Here is a 19242-nt window from a genome sequence, read left to right as displayed (position 1 = left end):
GATATACTTGGATACAGTTCTGGAAGGAGAGGAAATAAGATGGGTAAAAAGGGTTGTTGCAGATTGCCAGGCCATTCATGAAGGGGCGCTGAATGATATGTGCTGAAAGTGTGACATGCACTTTGTGGGGCAGGGTAGAGCTCTGTGTGTTATGAAGATGGCCAGATACATGTGGAGAGGGCTGTGGCAACAGTTCTTGGTTCCTGCACATTCAGAGAATGGAAGTATCCACAGATATTTTAGGAGCAGAGCATAAGGCAGAAAGGCACAGCTTATTACCAAAAGAAAGGATTGACCAAACAGACTGGAGAATATAGTTCTTGCAAGAGAAAGAAAGAGAGAGAGGAAAGCTTAGACTGAGACAGCTGAAAAAATATCTTCCTCCAAAAATCTGGCTTAGCCGTACTCCAAAGATTTTTAGTCATCTTATGAATTGCTCCAATTTATACAACATCCTTTTAATTTCAACCAAAAATACTGGTGGATTACCTCAAACAGACCACAAGCTGTGGGCAGTCAGGTATGGATTGACAGACAGCTTTTAGAAGTCAAGGCAGCTGGAGCAGATCACAGAAACAGTAAGCAGCAAAAACTGCATCAGCAGTCTCAATCTAAGCCATTCCCATTTGTCAGTCCACTTTCTTTGGCTGTCGGAATTATTTGTGTTTTCAGAGGAAGAATTTCTCTGTCTTTATCATGGAGTGCATTGGGTCTTTCTGCTGTCTGTTCATATCTGCTCTGTCAGTACTCCAGCCCCAAGGCCCCTTTTCTCTCCCCTTCCTTCCTGTTCTCTGTCATTACAAGGAAGAGGCAAGCTCAAATTCAAGCTGAGTGTGATCAGTGTGTTTTAGAGGGAAGGAAAGGAGTGTTTAGGATTGGCATACAGGAGCTGTGGCAGATGAACTGTTGACTGAATTAACTGTCAACTTCTAATAAGACTCCACTGAGCACAAGCAAATGATTGTGGTGTGAGGTTTTCCTCTCCATGTCATAGAATTATAGAATGGTTTGGGTTGGAAGGAACCTTTAAAAGTCACCTAGTCCCACCTTCCACAATGAGAAAGAACATCTTAAACTAGAACAAGTTGCTCAAAGCCCTGTCCAGCCTGACCTTGAACGTTCCAGGGCAGTGAATGTCTGCAACTTCTCTGGGAATCCAGAAGTGCATTTTTTGGTGATGTTGAATTTTATCTTTTTACTAAAAAACTTGGAGGTGTTGGACCTTCTCAGTGACCTTAAGAATAAGCACAGTCAGAAATATTTTAATTTTCTCCATCATTGATCCCCAACATGACTGAATTTTGATAAAATTCTCTTGGAAAAACCAAGGTGAGAGATACCTGTGACAAAACCTTTCAGCTCAGAGGATTATACTCAGAAAAAGGGACTAGTAACTAGGAATGGGATCTATGAACTTGCTAAAAAAAAACAATTATTTGAGGAACAGTATTGGATTAATTTCTTGTGCAGATGCTCCTCAGATGTCCTGGGAATTACTTGGCTATCAAGACTCTGATCCCACTATCACAGCCTTGTTCCATGACATCCCTTTTAGAAGGCCTGAGATTCTGGATTTAACTGAATTTTGAGGTTTGACTAAGCTTATAGGAGACATTTCACATTCCAGGACTTTCTTCTGTAACCACAAAAAATACCTTAGCAGAGAGCAGGGGAAGTTAATGAACATGTGCAGTCTCCTGATTTCAGCAGCTGGAGCTTTTAAGAAATACACCAAAAATCACAAGCTCTGGCAGGAACATATATGTCCTATCTATATGTGTGCTCTAAAGTTTGTCAGAATCAAATGTGGTGAAAGCTGTCCCTTTTTTGCAGAGTTGCTCATAGCAGTTTTAAACAAATTACTTTTAGTCAGATACATTTTATGACTGGTCTTGGCCCAAAGGGAAATCTCCAGAAAGTCTGAGCAAAATCAGTTCAACAATGGAAAATGCTTTCATATTGAAATATTTGCATAATTCAAGAACAGCTAAAGCTACAAACTTTAAACTTGGCTTGTTTTATAGCTTTAATAGAGGAAAGAAAAACAATCCAAATTTAAAGAAAATCATTTCAGCATTTTTCGAGTTATGAATGATGAAATCTGGCATATTCAGGGGTGAACATAGAATTTTCCATTCTTTTTCCCCCTTGATGTTTGCAGGACCACCTCTGGTTAAGGGCATGTTTGTAATAACCTCATTTGCTAGACTATGGCAGCAAAAATTGATTTTTCTACGGATTGAAGCATTAAAACCAGCTCAGGTCAGGCTTACTAACCACTTAAATCTTCATTTTTGGGACACATTACTTGAGATATTTCAGGGAATCTATTAGCAGTCCTGGCAAATGTGGTAAAAAGAGAGCATTTAATCTTAAAACTTCATTAGTGCACCTACCACATAGTGCATGCAGAAATAGTTTTGTAGATTTCTGTGTTATCATTGTTGTTTGATCTAATCCATAAATTAGAAGTCAGTGCAGTGTAGCCAAGTTAATATGTCACAATAAAATTGCAATGTTACCAAATTTTGGGGCCTGCCTACCCAGCTCTTGATATTGAAGAAATAGTAGGCATTTGCTTCTACATGTTATCTGAAACAGAAGGCTGAGCTGTTGTATGGGTGTTGATGTCACCCAGTACAACTGTTCTTATGGTAATATATGCAGATATGCTCATAAATTAAAAGTTTCTATGTTTGAATAGAGCTAAAAGCTGATCTAAATTGAAATAATGACAAATTATAGTATGTTTTGTGAACTATGAAACTCCTTTTACATTGTAAGTGTATGTTAGATCTTAAGTATTTTAGGAGATTTTTTTAAAACTCTTTCTTTAAGAAGGTTTATCACAGTTGTGGAAATGAGAGATTTTAAGAGCCATTCTTAGATTGTAATAGCATGATGGGGTATGCTTTTCTGAGGGGAATAAAGAGGGCTGATGTTCAAGCATATAGGTCACTCTAAACAGAGGTCAGTAGGTTTTGTGTGTCAGGTTGTGCTGCAGCCACAGACCAGCATGTTACCCTGTAAGCCTATCTATAAAACATAGATTTAATACTATTGACACTGCTGACATTTTTATGGTGGGTCTGTTTGCAGCTCCACTTCTGTAAGTAACTGAATATAATGTGTTCTTCTCTGAGAAAATATGTTATTTTTTTCCTTGCTTAGTGCTTTCATTCTTGTTCTTGCAGACAAGAAAACCTTGACTAGCCCTTTTTTTGTCAGCTAGGCTTCCTATGCATTTATACAAACCAGTGTAATGCCTTGCACCTAGGGAAACAGTAGCTGAGTTTTATTACCATGTGCTCTCTTTTTTACACAATTGCATGCTTGCACTCTTCCCTATCCATTTATATTCACATATAGAAAGGAAAATTTCAAAAACAAAAGTGGATTTAGTAACAAAATACATTTTAGTCCCCTAATGGCTTAACAAGTGAGCCAGAAAGCCCGAAATAATCAGTTTATTTACATCTTAAGAAACCACAAAATCTAAATTAATAATTAACATTTGCTGATAGGGATTAATGAATAGCAAAGCTGGTAATACCTTTTTGTAACTGAGACCACTCATGCTTTTATGCTGCATGGGAGTGGGAGACTGACATTTTATTAGGTGAAACACATTATTAAAATCTAAATTCCTGGATGGAGGTATCTTGACTCAGAAGTATCCCAACTGTTACACCTCAGAGAATCTGTATACACATATGTAAATAGGCACATGTGTGTGTTTCAGTAATTTCAAGTTGATGTGAGTAAAAGTCTACTGTGTCAATGCACCAATTTAGCCCAGAAATTGAGACTGAAGATGGGAAATCCCTTTTTCAAGTATAGTCACTAGTAGTAAGGAATATCAAACTTAGCTCCAATTTCAAGTGCTACAATGAGTTTACATTCTACAGTTCTGAGGAATAATTACCCATTTTGTTTGTTAAAGGACAATAAATATGGGTCCCTACTCCATTCCTTGGCACTAGGCTGCATTTATTCTTCCACTAAATAATTTCTGTATTTATTTCTCAGATACATATACATACATTTAGGAATTCAGTTATTTTACTGTAATTCAAAATAGGATTCTTGGAGACATAACTATTAATAGCCAAATCCAGTGCTTAGGTAGTAGAAATGATATGATATTGGAGTGGCAATACAGAGTGGAAGAGTAGAAGCAGGACTGAGGCAGAACAAAAGTCTGTCTCTATTGTGATGTTTTCAAGTGTACAGCAGTAGGAACTTGGAAAAGAGGATAAAACCAGAGCAAATCTGGAGTAATAGTTCCATGTTACACTCCAACAAAATGTTGCTTGGGGATTTGTGAGCTAGAGATGTTGTCTTTGTGCTAATGAGTGCCAGAGTCTGGGTTATATAAAGAAATACATCCCCTTATTTGTTTGGATTCAGACACGAGTGTTCCTGGCAGCCTCTGACTGCTTGTGTTGCACAGCCAGTCTATAATCATTCCATGTACAATGTCTTTTTACTTTTGATTCTGAAGAACTCTTGCTTATCTCCCCTGCACTAGTCTTTTTTTCAGATTCTTTTCGTATTCTGTTTACTTGTTCTGTTTTTGATCCATAATTCTGCCTCTGAACCACCCTTCACTGCACCTTTCTGCTTAGTCTTTGTGTGGGGGACCAGAATGTTCAACTTGCAACTTCCTGAGGAATTTACTGTGGCTTCATTTTGTTGTTTTCTATGTTTTGTAATCCTCTCTTAATAGTTCCTAACAGTCTACTTGCTTTTCTGGCTGCCACGTATGATTGATCTGACATTTTCACAGAATTATCTGTTATTACTTCAAATTTTATTTATGGTGTGGTAGTTTGTGGTTTAGAGCCCATCATTGTGAGTTTAAAGCTAGATTATTTTTTAAATGGGCACATTTTATATGTTGATTGACAAAGAATTCTATAGCTCATTAATCTTGGACACTTTTGCCATTTTTCACACTCAACTTTTGTTTTCAGTATCCTAAATGCATCTAAATATCTCACAAGAAGATGCTGCACTGTAGAGCTCCCTCAGAAAAGGTTTATATGGGCAGGAGATGCTATCCCAGAGCAGGTACACACAGCTGGCATTGAAACTGGATTTGGGCAGGGGGATTTTGGTAAGGCCACCTCTTAAATCACTTGAGGCCTTTCTTGCTTGACTCTGGAGAGCAAAATTGAACGAATTTACAGTGAGATACTGATTCGAGTGCCATTAAATCTCAAATAAGCCTTCTTTTTCTGGAAAAAAAAGAAAGAAAATACCTCTAAACTGCAATGCTGCTTTTTTTGTTGTTGTTGTTTTTTTTGGGTTTTTTGGGTTTTGGTTTGGGTTTTTTTGTTTTTTTTTGTTTTTTTTGTTTTTTGTTGTTTTTTGTTGTTTTTTTTTTTTGTTTTAGGAATGAGGCCTTCTTTTGGTATTATTACAGCACCTACACAGAATTAATTTATAATAAATTGCTGGTGTCTGCTGTAATGGCTGTAATACTTAAAAACTGGTATCATTTTCCTTGCAACCTGAGTGAGTTGTGAGGTATTTGTTCAGAAAATGGTACATCAGTAACATTATTATTCTGTTGGCTCAAGCCATGAAGCAACAGAACTGCCTACCACAAGTCTTGGGAGGGGAGAATGGTAGGAGTTGAGCCTTGTGGTTACCAATCAGGCCCCTAGGAAGAAATGAGGGTTCACCTTACACATTCTATGGCTGGAATGGCTCTGTCCTCAGAGCACAAGGTTCTGAGACTTGGGTCCATGGCAGTTTTAAACTGAGTAAAATCAGAAGTCGGTGGCTCCTCCTGGGACACTCATTTCCATCCCCTACTTTTCCTCCCTGGCAGCACTTCTCTCCCACATGAGGCTGTCACAGGCTGACAGGCTGCCAGCTGAGGTGCAGTGTCCAGGTGCTGGTGCCAGCATGGGAGGAGAGGGGGCAGCATTTGCCATGGGAGGAGACAGGGATGAGGCTCCATATCTGCAAACTGGCTGAGGCTGCTGTGGAGCCTCACTTTGAGGCATAAAACATGGGACTTTGTTTTGAATTTCCATCTAGCAACAAAGACTGGTTCCAAAGTTGGAATAGAAGTAGCTTCATCATTGCTCTTTGCTTTGCAGACATCATTCTACAGCATTATCAGCCAAAGAATGCAGGGACAGAGCCACAGAAGGGAAACAAACTCTATTATCTCATATGATGAAACCACCAATTTTATTATAGAACTCAACTAAAAGGAATGGTGAAATAGCAGAATCAGTAATTGGGAAGCACTGGAAGTGGAACAGTCTTCCAAATTTAAATTGTGTTTTTCACATATACATGTAGTTGATGCAGCTTTGTCAAAGTTATCCCTGTTTTCTGAAAATGACACCTACCTACCTACCCACCCATCTCCATGTACACCAGACAGGGGAATTCTGGTGACTCTGTTTTTCAACAACTGTTTCTACATCTACAATGTTGTATCAGTCTAAATAAATCTCCCTGAGTTTTTGAAAAAACGGAAGAAAATCCAAATCTATAGCATTCTGTTTAATAGAAAATAATAATCCTAGACACTTTTAATTAAATTTATGTTTTAAGTTTAAAGTTCATCGTTGTCCTTTTCTATGCATTCATTTGATGTTCCTGCAATACTCAGTGTTGGACACCAGCCATTTCTCCTTAAAAACATATGCTTTAGTGACTTGAAATCTGAAACCTGTTCTTTAAAGGTTTACAGTGCATACACTTCTCACCTCCCAACATTTAGGGTTGAATCATACTAACAGGATGTCTGTTTTATTAAATTAATCCGATAGTATTTTTAACCAATAATTTTTGAGAAATAGATTTTATCGGTATCCTAATTTGGTGTGATTATTTTTTTCATCATAAGAAATTAAATGTATGGCTTGTTCAGCAGGTTTCATAATAGATCAATAATTTGTTGGCTTAACTTTTTTTTTTTTCCTGTGGAGATGTGGGAAGATCAATGTCTGTAGTGCCCTAGGTCAGGATCAATAGTTTTAATAAAACTTCCTTTTTTTTGTTGTTTTGGGGTTGTTGGTTTTTTTGTTTTGCCTTTGTATCTTTGTATGGTTTTGCTTTTATTAATGAGCTTTTCCTTTAGTTTCAGACCATTAATGGTTTTCAGATAATGTCACACTGCCCAAGGTCAAGGCCAGTTTGAACTAAAAACTCTGCTTATCAATGTTTAAATCTATTGGATGGGCCTACATATATTAGAAGACATAAGATTTAGAATCACTGCTTTCCAGGGCCCAAAGTTAAAACTAAATCTCAGCCTTTTGGGAGTAAGATACATTCAGCCCTTTTTTGTGTTTCCTTAAATAAATAACAGTTGTCTCATTTATGGATCTCATACTGGCATTAACAACATGGGTAACTACTGTGGCCTTGACTGCTCTTTAATTAAAGATACTATATGCTCATATGGACCTTTATAATGGTACACTGCTCATTCCACAAAACCAGTTTGAAATAAGATATCATCTCTTGTTTATTCCTGAAATTCTGAATGAGAAGAGGCAAATTATCAAAGTGTATGTTATCAGCTGGAGTGCTTGAGAGAATGCAATGTTCTTGTCTCTGAGGCTCAACTCTGTGTCTTTTGAAATCAATGGAAAGATCTCATTAACTTCATTGGCTATTGATTATGGTCATGGAGAACTTAAAACATTCATGAATATTAATGGATTATACTGATCCATGTGTCTTTTTGTGTGTTCTACCTTGTCTGGAATCTGCGATTCAATTTTTGTCTACCTAGAGGTTATAGAGAAAGGAAACTTCATGTGAGCTGAAACATTTGATAGCACATTCTACCTGGAGGTGTCTTCTTTGTAGTGTGAGGGGCACAAAGAACTGCACTCTTTGACCACTGGCACCTAGGCAGTTTATCCTCTGTAGGAGATACTTTTTTCCATTATTTTGGCAGTATTAGCCTGTTTTTTGCTAGGCAGCAGTTCACTTCATAACAAATCATCACAGAGGAGTTTGAACAGCAGAATCTGTACTCAGAAGGTGCCCTACAGACTCTGGTAGCCCATCATCTTTAATTTAGGGATTTTATTTCCCATCTTGTGATTACAGTTGAATGAACATTGTAGAAAAGTTTAAATTGTAGCTATCCATGTCATGCTTTTGCCATAAATGGAGGAACTTATGTTTCCAAGCCTCTAATCTTCACCTGCTCAAATAGTCTCTATAGAATAATTGCACAGAATGGAAGGAGAGTAAAATGTGGGTATGTATGGTGTCCCTGGATGAAAATTAACTGAAGGAACTGACCCTTTGATTAGAAGTTTCTCTGCTGTAGCATCCAATTTCAGACAGTGAAAGTTGTGGGAAATAGATGGCTGAATGGAAGACAAATCCTTTGCTCCAGGAGGGACAGAGCAGAGATCCTGGCTAGTGGAAAAAGCAGACAAAGGGGAGATTTGAATGGGTCCTGCTTTGCCTGACTTTGGGGACTTGGTATTTATTTTGTGTAAGATATCTAGAATGAGCATTGAGGGCATGTGGGAGGTTAATTGGAGTGCTTTGAAATGGTTAATTGTCTAAAAGTGGAATTGTAAGATTTTATGATTAGTTTGGCTCAGCGATTTCCACAGTAGGTTTTAGAGATAATGCAAAGTGGAAATTATTTAAATGCCCGATGTGAAAAGTAGGCTGTGCATGTGAGTCTGATACCAGTGACCTGGCCCATTATAGACTGTGAAGTGGTAGTTAAGATATAAACCTCTGGATGCCAAAACTAATGTTTATGTAGTTATGTAGTTGATCCCATTTGAACGAAAGTAGGCTCTGTCTTATTTTCTCCATAACTGTTTTCTTTGTTATGAATAATAAAGACAGTAAAGTAAGCAGACCTGGCATAGAGTATATACAGACAGCAGATTTAGTGAATAGGATAAACATAGACTGTTTTTATATTGTTATGTTTTGGCTATACCTACTGAATGATATAATTCTAATGTTTGTTCAAAAAGAATGCACGGAGTAGTCTGAGCCCAGATTTAAAGTTTGGAAGGCTGCATACGCTGATTATGTTTGCTGTAGTTCACTACCCTGTGCCCCCCACTGCCCTCCTAATCCGTACTGATTCTTCTGCCTGCCCCAGTGATTAGTAGTCAAAACTAAATCAGAGAGGAGTCTATGGAACCAAATATTTATGTCCCTTGTAATGTGACACTGTGATATTGTACTGTGAACCTGAAAAGATGCCAGGCCATGCGTTGTGTCTAATAGCAATTGATCAAAAATGGAACTGCAGAACCCTACTCCAAATTGTTGGCTTTATAAATTTGATAATAAGTACATTTCTTGATAGAATATAACAGTGCAGTAAACTGTGTGTGCCCTCTCTTCCTTCTGCACCTGTCCAATTGCAGAACGCTGTTTGTACAGTACATTGTCGTCTCTGACAACTGAATAAGAATTTTTAGGAGCAGTTGGCTATCAAGTGATGGCAAATTTAAAGGTTATGCAAATTGTGCCAGTACAGCCCAGCTTGTTTCAGACCTCTTTTCTCTATTATCATATCAATTGAGTCAGCTCATAGTAGACAAAGCAAGGTTATGGGAACCACCTAGAGCATCATGCACCATTAAACATCAATGCAGCACACATGAACATCTGCAACAACGATCTTATTAACAGAGGGTATAACGGAAGGCAATAAACAGCTTTCTTAGTCACCTAATTGTAAAAAATTTAATAACCTAATACTTGAATTATTTATCAACAGCACTTTGGTCAAAAATTACACAATTGCCGTGGATTTGATTACAGTACCTATTGCCTGCTGTAAATTGCTGCAAAAATATGAAAATCCTTTTCTGATTAGTTAGTGGAATGTTAAAAATAAAATTTTCTTTTAATTTCTGACACATTATGAAATGTAAGTATCTGCTTTTTGCACTGATGTTTTTATACTTGGCTAAAACAAAACATGATAGAAAACCTAAGAATTATTTTTGACCTCCTGCTTGTCTAGATAGTTTAACATTTCCAAAATCAGAGCAGAGCTGTTTTGTTGTGAAAAGCAACATACAGAAAACATAAAATGGTCTTGTGTGCCTGCAGTCAAAACAGATGTTTGGAGGGACAAAGTAAAGCATATGAGATGTCTGTACTGGGTATGTGTTGTGTGTTGGCTTCTGGAGGAGACACTGCCCTGCTTTAGAACATGAGAGTATGTGAAGCTGTGATCTCTGAGCTGAGAGAAATGTATACAAAAATTAAAGTATGTTAGAAGTTGATAACAAAGAGAAAGGAGGTTTGGCTCTTTAAGGCCAAACCAAACTCTAGGAATAGATTAGGTTTGAAGCACACCCTTTGCTGGAATCAAATCCGTGGTGGGGAGGGACACGCTCCTGTCCCTGGAGCTGGGCACTGCTGGACTCCCTGGGTCAACAGGGAGCCAGACCTGCTCAGAAAGCCCAGAGCTACAGCAGGAGAGCACCACTCTTCCTGTTTCATCCTGAATGTGCAAATGCACAGTTATGTAGGAATTAAAACAGAAAGGAAATAAGAGGCTGGATGAATAAAATCAACACAGGCTCAAAGGTTGAGTTTGACAAGTGCATCCAGCAGAAAATCCTGCTCCAAACATCAGTCTGCTCCCAAGCAGCTTTGTTTCTTCCTGGCAGTGCCTGCTCCCAACTCTTGCTACTGTGTAGCAGCGACCAGATCAGATGTGTACTTGTGTGGAAGAAGAGTGGAGCCTTCTCAGTTTCTGTTAGCATAAAAATCCAAATTGTGCTAGGATCATTGGCTACAATTAGCCTCCTGGTCAGCAGTAGACACCTCAGTCATTGCTTTAATCAGCAAGAATCAACTGGTGATAGCGGAGGATGTGGGGAAAGAGGAAGAGTGATTAGACAAAGATGAGTAGAAGCTTGGTAAAAGGATGAATTTGGCAAGTTGAAAGTTACAGGCATTAATTTTGTTACCACAGGAAAAGGAAAGCTTTTCTTAAAAAATATTAACATTTTTCCTTTTTAAATATGGTTTTATTTCCTCCAGGATAAGCTGGCAAAAAAAGCAGTGAAACTGTCTAAACAACCATTAAGTATATGTTTTCTACTGAAATGCTTCTAAAAGGAACAAATAACCAGCATTTTCCATTTTTTTCCACATTTTTGAGTTGCAGTTCAAATGATCTCACTCTGTAGGCTAACCAAAGTTTTTTTCCTGCATATCTCTGCAGTTTTTAAAGTAATATCTGCTTCTTGCCTTTCTTCATAACTTTTTATAGCTTAATTGTATCAGCAGAGTGCCCATTTTTTGCTTATACACATCTATTTACTTGCTTAGCAACCTTGCTTTTCAGATTGGAAACTCTTCAGAACAGGATTTATTTTTTCTTCTAAAACATATCTTGGTGGTCATCTTGACAATACAAGAATAATACATATTAACATCAGACAGAACATGACCTGTATGCACCATCTGAAGTGTGATTAATCTTAAAATGTTTCATTGCTTCTAAAAAGATAACTGTGTCATTTTGTGTATTATTTTGGAATCACTTAAATTTGAATTATTCAGCAAATTAATAATACAGAAATAATACTTTAAGGAAAAGTAACCAGGATTGATAGGCAGAGTCTGACAACATTCTGCAGAGAGAGAGGCTGAAAATTTTCTATTTTTCTGCTAGGTTATTTAAAAGGTGGAAGATTTACCATCCTGCTTATGTCAAAGGTTAGGTAATACTTTTAAACTGATAACATGATACTACAGAGATCTTAGTTTGGGGTACTTAATTATCTAAGAAATTATCTGCAACTAATGTAGGGGAAAAATAAACTCCTTCATTTTGGGCCAGATTTTTATCTTGGACTGGTATAACCCTTAAATAATTCCACTTAAAACAGCAGAGTTTCTCTGTTTCAATTGGCATTTTAAGAGTAGGATATTTTCTCACTGACATTAGAACAAATTTTGGCCTCCACTGCAGTGACATCTTCTAAATAGATTTAAAACCTGCTAAACTCTGATAAAATTAATTTAGTAAGCATGTTTTATTCTTCAAAAATAAATAAGTAGTCTTGGGAAATCTTAATTAAATGAAACAGGGAGCTTACAAATTCAGAAGAGAAGAAAAAATATTGTAAAATTCTAGAGCTGAGCTCTGAGATAAAATGTTAAAAAACTGAAATTTCTACTTGTAATTTGAATTTTTAAAGACAATGCTGCAGAATTTCTCTGGTATAGCTACCTCATCAATGTTCAGCTAGTAACAAAGTTTTTTTCAAGGAGAAGCAGATATATACATTAACTTATTTTTAGTAATATATCCAGGGAAGGCTGTCTCTCTCATTCCAATGGACTGATTTTATTTATGAAACTAAATATAAATTCTCCCAGAAGAAAAATCTCCTTCAGAGCTGCTCTGTAGTGACCTAATGCTCACTCCTTCTCTTTTCAGTCTTACTGATGCTCAAGTGAAATAGAAGTGCCTTGGGCCCATTTCTGCCTCCACTGACAACCCATGCTTCTCAGATTATCATGTAGCATAAAAAAAGCTGTCATGTAACATGGCATTTATTCAAATGATGTGATTTCTGTGTTCACCACTCTGAAACTGAGGTACAGCTAAGAAAGCTTGCAAGTTTTGACAGGTGTGTTTACCCTGCTAGGGCAATATGCTTAATGGATGAAAAATGTGAGGCAGAATATAGTTTTTCTCCTACTCAAAATCAAATTAAAATGTATTTTTCTCTCTCTTTTATTTGTTTTGTTTTGTTTTTAGCTAATGCCCTGATAAGCTTTTGAGTAGGAATGGCATTGACATGATTTATAGGTTGATACTTGTCAGTAGATTCTCCCATAGGACAGTGTTGTGGTGGCCTCGCTGTGCAGTGGATTAAAATACATCTGTAGATACCATGGAGTACAAGCATACATGTTTCCTGTTGGTGTGTTGGTCAGTGCAAACAGTAAGTAAATGCACCCACAGTCTGGTGTCTGAGCTGAGGGATGTTTCATTTTTGCAGCGTGGTGAGCCAAACGTGTCACTGACCCAGACACACCTTTGTGATGTGTCCTTACACTGGAGACTGGCATTCCAGCTCTCATCATCTGTGTGTGTTTGCAAGGCTTGGCTACCTATTTACAAACAGAAATAGATCTGTTTGTGTTTCTAATTCACATACACAGCTCAAAAAATAATGGTGGAAGGGTGTGGCTTGGTTTTTTACATGTGAGGATCAAGTAAGATGTGCAGTGCCCAAAGCAATACATGTAGAATTTACAGTGCAGGAAGAGATACTTATATTTGTTAATATCCAAGGCCAGATGTGGTTTTGTGTCACTCTCTGCTCACTGGTGTGGCTCAGCTCACTGTGTAGGGCTTCCTCTTCATAGAGACCAGGATCATAGAGTTCATGGGCTTTGTTGATTGTAACCCATCTCTCCTGTCTGCAGGACTGATTTCTCCTGCTCTTCACAGTACTTCCAGCCAGCCATTGTGTTGTATCAGTGAATACCTGCAGAACCTTTGCTTGATTTTGGTGCCTGTGACTTCACACCCCTTTCCTGAGTCCTCAACCCCTGTGTGAGCCCAGGCAGAAGTCAGAGGGGAGGTTTGAGCTCTGAGCAGTACCTTATGTCTCCAGCAGCCATGCTGAGCTGGAGCAGTGCATTCTGGCAGTTCAGTGGGCGCCGTTTCAGCTGCCTCTGAAATCAGTGCCTGGCGGGCAAATGGCAATACTTTGTGTGCTTGTAAGGCTTTTTCAACAGAGTTCATTGCCATTCTAAACCTTAAACATTGTGACACATGCCAGAAAAATTCAGCAGCTTGTTCTTTAGGGCAGTTTTTCCATATATATATGCACATATATATGTTTAAAAATGTTTTATTAGCAACAAGCTGAAGCAGAACTAGTATTTTCTGTTGACCTCCTGCTTCTCCATCTTTTAAGCAGTGTTCTGTTTACTTGTGCTAAAAATTACTTAATACGAGAAATAAAGTAGAGATTTAACTCTTGGCACTGGCAGTGATGATATAGAAAATAATGACATTTAAGTGTGCCCCACACTTTCGATAAAGTAAACAAACCACATTTTGCCCATAGAAGATGTTCATGAGCCATTAGTCAAAGCTGTTACATTTCTTACAATTGTTATAACTATATACAGAGTTCTGAGTCCAATCTTGTGGTGGTATAGATGAAGAGTTACTTCAAATGACTGCTGTTGAATTAACAGGATTGCAGACAGAATGGGGTGTAGGTTCAGGGTATACATGCTGTGTGCAAAAATAGTATTTAATTTTACGTCATTGCTAACAGTTGATGTGTATGAGTGTACAAGTTGATTCAGATGAACCTTTTTTCCCCTATTAACTCTAATCCTATGAATCACACTTCAGTGAGAGGCTACAAATAGGACTTCTGAATCAAAATGCTCTTGACCAGATAATGGTACAATTTGTATGTCTGATGAGAGCTATAAGGGGAAGACAAGTCTCATTTACCTCCTAAGACAGAGGAAAATGGGGTCTGCACACTGTCATTTCCCCTACGGGTATCTGTGGGACTATGACTAGAGCCACAGGAGATTCAAAGTCTTTGCCATCATATTCTTTCCCTGTTTTTACTGAAAATGAACTAGCTGTCTCTGAGGGACAGCACTTTGCATCCTGATCAACAATTTTGCTTAGCAAACTGCAAAGAGAATTTTAGCTCCATTGCTAGAGAGACCCATTAATTGGGGTTTTTATTATGGAAATCAATTAATATTTGTATTACCTATATGATAGCACAGACATATTAAAGCATGATAAATGGCAACTGCTCTATAACTTGTTGAGGGTCATTTGTTTATTATAGCAATAAAGGATAAATAACTTCTGCATTACTAGTCATAATATTTCTTGGATACATACAGAATTCATTAGAATACATCATCATTTGTTGTGTACTATTAAAATACTTGACAGAAAGATCCCAAAGCATATTGCTGACTTGAACCTTGCCTGTCATGCTGTGACTCCGTTGAATGGCACAAAGAGATCCCTTCTTTTTCTGACAAACCCTACATAGCAGCCCACTGTGCACAGACCTAGATGGTGGAGGGAGGAGGTGTTGGGGTGCAAAACAAGGCCAGCCTAACACACACCCACAAAGTGCCAGGAGTGCCAGTGTCCATCCAGAACTGGCTGAGAGTTCCAGCCTGAAAATGCAGGATCTCATTCTGCTTGCTTAGAAGTGGCAGGTTGCATCAGCTCTGCCAGGTGTGAAGTACATAATCACTGCAGGTTTGGAGGGCTCCTAGCTGGGGTTCAGTGCCCTGCCCCACTCTGTAGCTTTGGACAGTGCGGTGTTGATGGGGTGGGGGAGCTGCAGCATCTCTTTGATGTGCATTACCCAGTGTGGTATCATTGTGTGAAGGAGAGCAACAGCATAATTTTACTGCTGAACAAAACAGGAGAAAGTATTGCTATAATGGAGGGTTTTTAAAGATGTATTGATGTGCTGAAGAAGATACAGAGACTTAGAGCCTGTAGCCTTTTGGGGTTTACCGTCTGGAGACAGGTGAGAGCTAAAAACCATCCTAAGTAACATGGCCTGGTTTCAAATACTTTTCTCATTACTTCTTACCTTACAGCTGCCCAGAGACATTTATAGGTTTTGAGTTCAGGTTTCTACGTTCTGTTAAGTTCTTCCTGTCTCATTTTTTTTCCTTTTCTTTTTATCTTTTTTTTTTTTTTTGGCCCCTGATCTGAAGAAAGTTAGAGAGGGTGGAGGTGGGGAGGAGTTGGGACAGAATTCTGTTTCACAGTTGTTCCTTTATTTTAAAGTTAAAGCTCACAAAAGAAACATGAATGTGACTCCATCTTGTAAGCATCTGTACTACCACTACTACCCCATGGATCAAAAGATTATTTGAGGAAATAGCTAGACCTTTTTTTTGTATATATTTTAGGTCTACCTTCTTCCTTTCATTTTATTTTAAAATAAAATTAAGGACACTCCAACATGTTGCCCGTAAGAGTTCTGCTACAGGTAATTAAATGTAAGTTTACACATTTAATCTACTTTTAAGAGCAAGAGAGACTGGTAAATGACCCAGTTAAGGAAAGTACTCAGCCTAATTGGATGTAATGATTGCTTGCTGGTGTTTATTACTGTACGAAGAGTAGACATGTAGTCTGTGATTCTAATTTGGTTTGGAGACAGACCTGTAGTATTTGCACCTATCATCAGAGTTCGATTGTTTCTGCTAACATTGTGAAATAGGCTTGTATTCATTTGGGAGCTTAAGAGTGTTAGAATGGAAGGAGTACTGGGTTTTTTCAGTTACTATTGCTCTCCAGTTATTATCTCTCCAGACTGTTTTACCTACAATAATATGTTAAGCCAGATATGACAGCATATATTTTTGCCTCGGAAAATAGAGATTTCATCTCTTTATGTATGTAATGTGAGAGATTAACAATGACTACATTTACCAATGAGCTATGTCCTTCTGACTTACCTATGAACTTGTCTTCAGCCTGTGAAGTCACAGTAATGTCTGTGTTTGATTATTTCTATGTCATTTTGAAAGAGCTGAGTTCCTGACAAATGTCACTGAAAGTTGAATCAAAGCTCCAAAATTTTAGATTTCATTAATGCTTATTTTCTAAAGTGTCCCTAATTGTAGTCACCTTGTTGCAATTTGCACTCCCAATTCTGGGCTTTCAGGAAATGATACACAAGTGGAATATGTTGTATCACAGAAGATATTTGTTACATAAAAATAGAACACTGGACTTTATGCCCGGAGCAGCGGCACTTGGACTTCAAAACACTTATGTAATTATTCTTTCTTTCATAAGCTCTCAGAATGATGAATGAAATGAGAACTGACTTTGAAAAGCAAGGCCACTGATGACCAGTGCACTTAGCCAAGGTGTCTCAATGTTTGCTATGATGGATTTGGGGTTTTATAACATAATGGATCAAAAATGAAGTTAAAGCAACATTAAATTCACAAAACCAAGGATACTCAGAATGGAGACTTCTGCTTCATCATGATTCATCCTGTTGTGTTTAGTTGCTACAAAACACAGATCAGTAAGAGAAATTAGCTCTTTTGGTGCTGTTACACAGACATTGCAATGTAATTTAATGGCAGCTTTAATTCTAATTTACTTAATATATTGTAAAGGAAAGGAAAAAACAAACTCCAAGCCTTGGTATTCTTTTGTTGATCATCCAGTATGTATTATTGTCAGCTGAATCTATGCTAGAAGTTGTCCTAAGGTTAAAGAAAGATAATTTGCCAACATCCAACATATTGGATGTGTGCAGATGGTAATATTTTGTAATTTAGTATGTGCTCCAAAGCCATGCTCCTTCTTAAACTTCAGTACTTCAAAATATGAGATTCTTGCTCTGCTTGAAAATATATTGGAAGTTACAGAAAGAAAATTTATTACCCAGGTAGGCATGGAAAACTGTGACCAGAAAAAAAAAAAATTAAAAAAATCTGTACACCAGAAGATTTTCCCAATGTATTTGGGATTTTAGACTAATTCAGTTACTTATAATTATATCTAACTACAGAAAGGATAGAATAGGAGCTTCTAGTGCAATACTTACCTGCACATACTAGAGGGAGCTGAGGGAGGGAGTTAAGACAGAGGAAAAGAAAGGAAAAAGATGATGAAGATAACTTTCATTTGTTCTAGTTTGCTTGAATAGAATCCTACTTGATGCCACACCCCATTTGCAGCTTTCAAAATACAATGTGCATTATTCACTCTCTGTGCCCAAACACAGACATTTGTATGCATATCCAATTGTCTGCTGTGCATTTAATGTAGAACATCTGTGTGTGCCCATGCACACTCAGAAAGGAGCAGGTTAGTTTATTACAATGTGTCTTCAACAGACTTAGCACATTGCTCATTGTTTTAGTATTATCTTGAGCAAATCAATATACCTTCTTGTGAAATGGATGAATACACTCTGCTTGTCTGGCAGAGTTTAATGTAAGGCCTCTCTTTCATGATTTCCAATTCAAATGAATCCTGTTAAAATTACTAAAAAACATTGCTCTTGAAGACTTATCTTAAGAGCACAACACAGCATTGAAGCACATTTCTAAATAGCTTTCTTAACAGGGTAGAGAGTAGGATGCACTGAGAACTGACTGAAACCTGTTCTTTAATTGGAATATTCATCTTATGTTTTTCATTACCCTTTTTCCTTTGCCTCTCATGGATGGTTGTTGCTAATGCTCCCCTCCCCTCCTGGTGGGCCAGCCAACAGTTCCCTCTGGAGGCAGCATCATTATATCTGCCTGGTTCACTTAGTAGCAGATGGTGAAGAGCAGTAGAGCTGATACACTGCATTTCACAGAAACCAGGATCCTTCTGGTACCTCTGCAGCATACACAGACTTGCCTGATTTGAGACTGTGAATTCTTTATATGCCTTCCAAACTAGGTTTCCTTGTTTGCTACTGTGTATGTCAGTGTAAGAGTGATTTTTATGATCTGCTCTGTTGCTGGACAGTGAAGAAACTACTCATCTCCAGGTTTCAGCTTCTGGAAGCTCTGTTTCCCATTTTATTTCTATTTTTACCAAAAATTAAAAGAAACAGCTCTGATGGTTTTTCTTTTAATGGTTGACAGAATTTTCTTCCCCCTCCCCTTTTTGTAATTCCTGCTGTCTGCCAAAGGACAATCTGTTTGCTCTGAGACAGTTTAATGCATACTGACTACCAGAGGCAGAACTTCCATTGGCTCTGTTACAGGGGTAATTTACACTTTAACAAGGTATTGTGACAAGGTGGTAATTATATTTTTATCACGTCATTATGACATTACCACCTGGAAAGCCATAGCTGATTAATTAGTGGCATATATTAAATTTATAACCCTGGAACTCTAAAGTTATCATACCTAAGTGGTATAATTATGCTGAACTGTGGTGTGGCAGTGAATTGGAGGTGAAGATGCTGAGTATCCACCTATTGCAATACATTTAATGAGTGCCAGTAGAGGGCAGGGAGCTGAAGGAAATAGTTGGGGTTTTTAAAATAAATACTAAGGAAGAGAGTGAAATCATTGAAATCTTGAAACCAAATCTAGTCAGATGGCAAGTTGCAAGGCTCCTTGCATATATGGGGTTTTTTTTAAAGGTGTAATTTGAAAGCACTTTGATTTCCGCTTGTTTTTGCTTTTTATTTCACAGCTTTATTGCAGTTAATTCACATCTATTTTGGTTTCAACAATGCAGCA

At 37.8% G+C, this 19242-nt stretch overlaps 1 protein-coding gene across 1 annotated transcript in view; it reads left to right on the top strand.

Moving 5' to 3' along the window:
* Positions 1–19242, top strand: part of ADK (adenosine kinase) — a 234395-nt gene that overhangs the window by 196489 nt on the left and 18664 nt on the right. The gene's annotated exons all lie outside the window — the stretch shown is intronic.

This window comes from Oenanthe melanoleuca, chromosome 6, assembly GCF_029582105.1.
Source record: "Oenanthe melanoleuca isolate GR-GAL-2019-014 chromosome 6, OMel1.0, whole genome shotgun sequence".
Classification (NCBI taxonomy): domain Eukaryota; kingdom Metazoa; phylum Chordata; class Aves; order Passeriformes; family Muscicapidae; genus Oenanthe; species Oenanthe melanoleuca.
The sequence above is the reverse complement of the archived record's forward strand: the minus strand, read 5'-3'. Positions and strand labels throughout refer to the sequence as shown.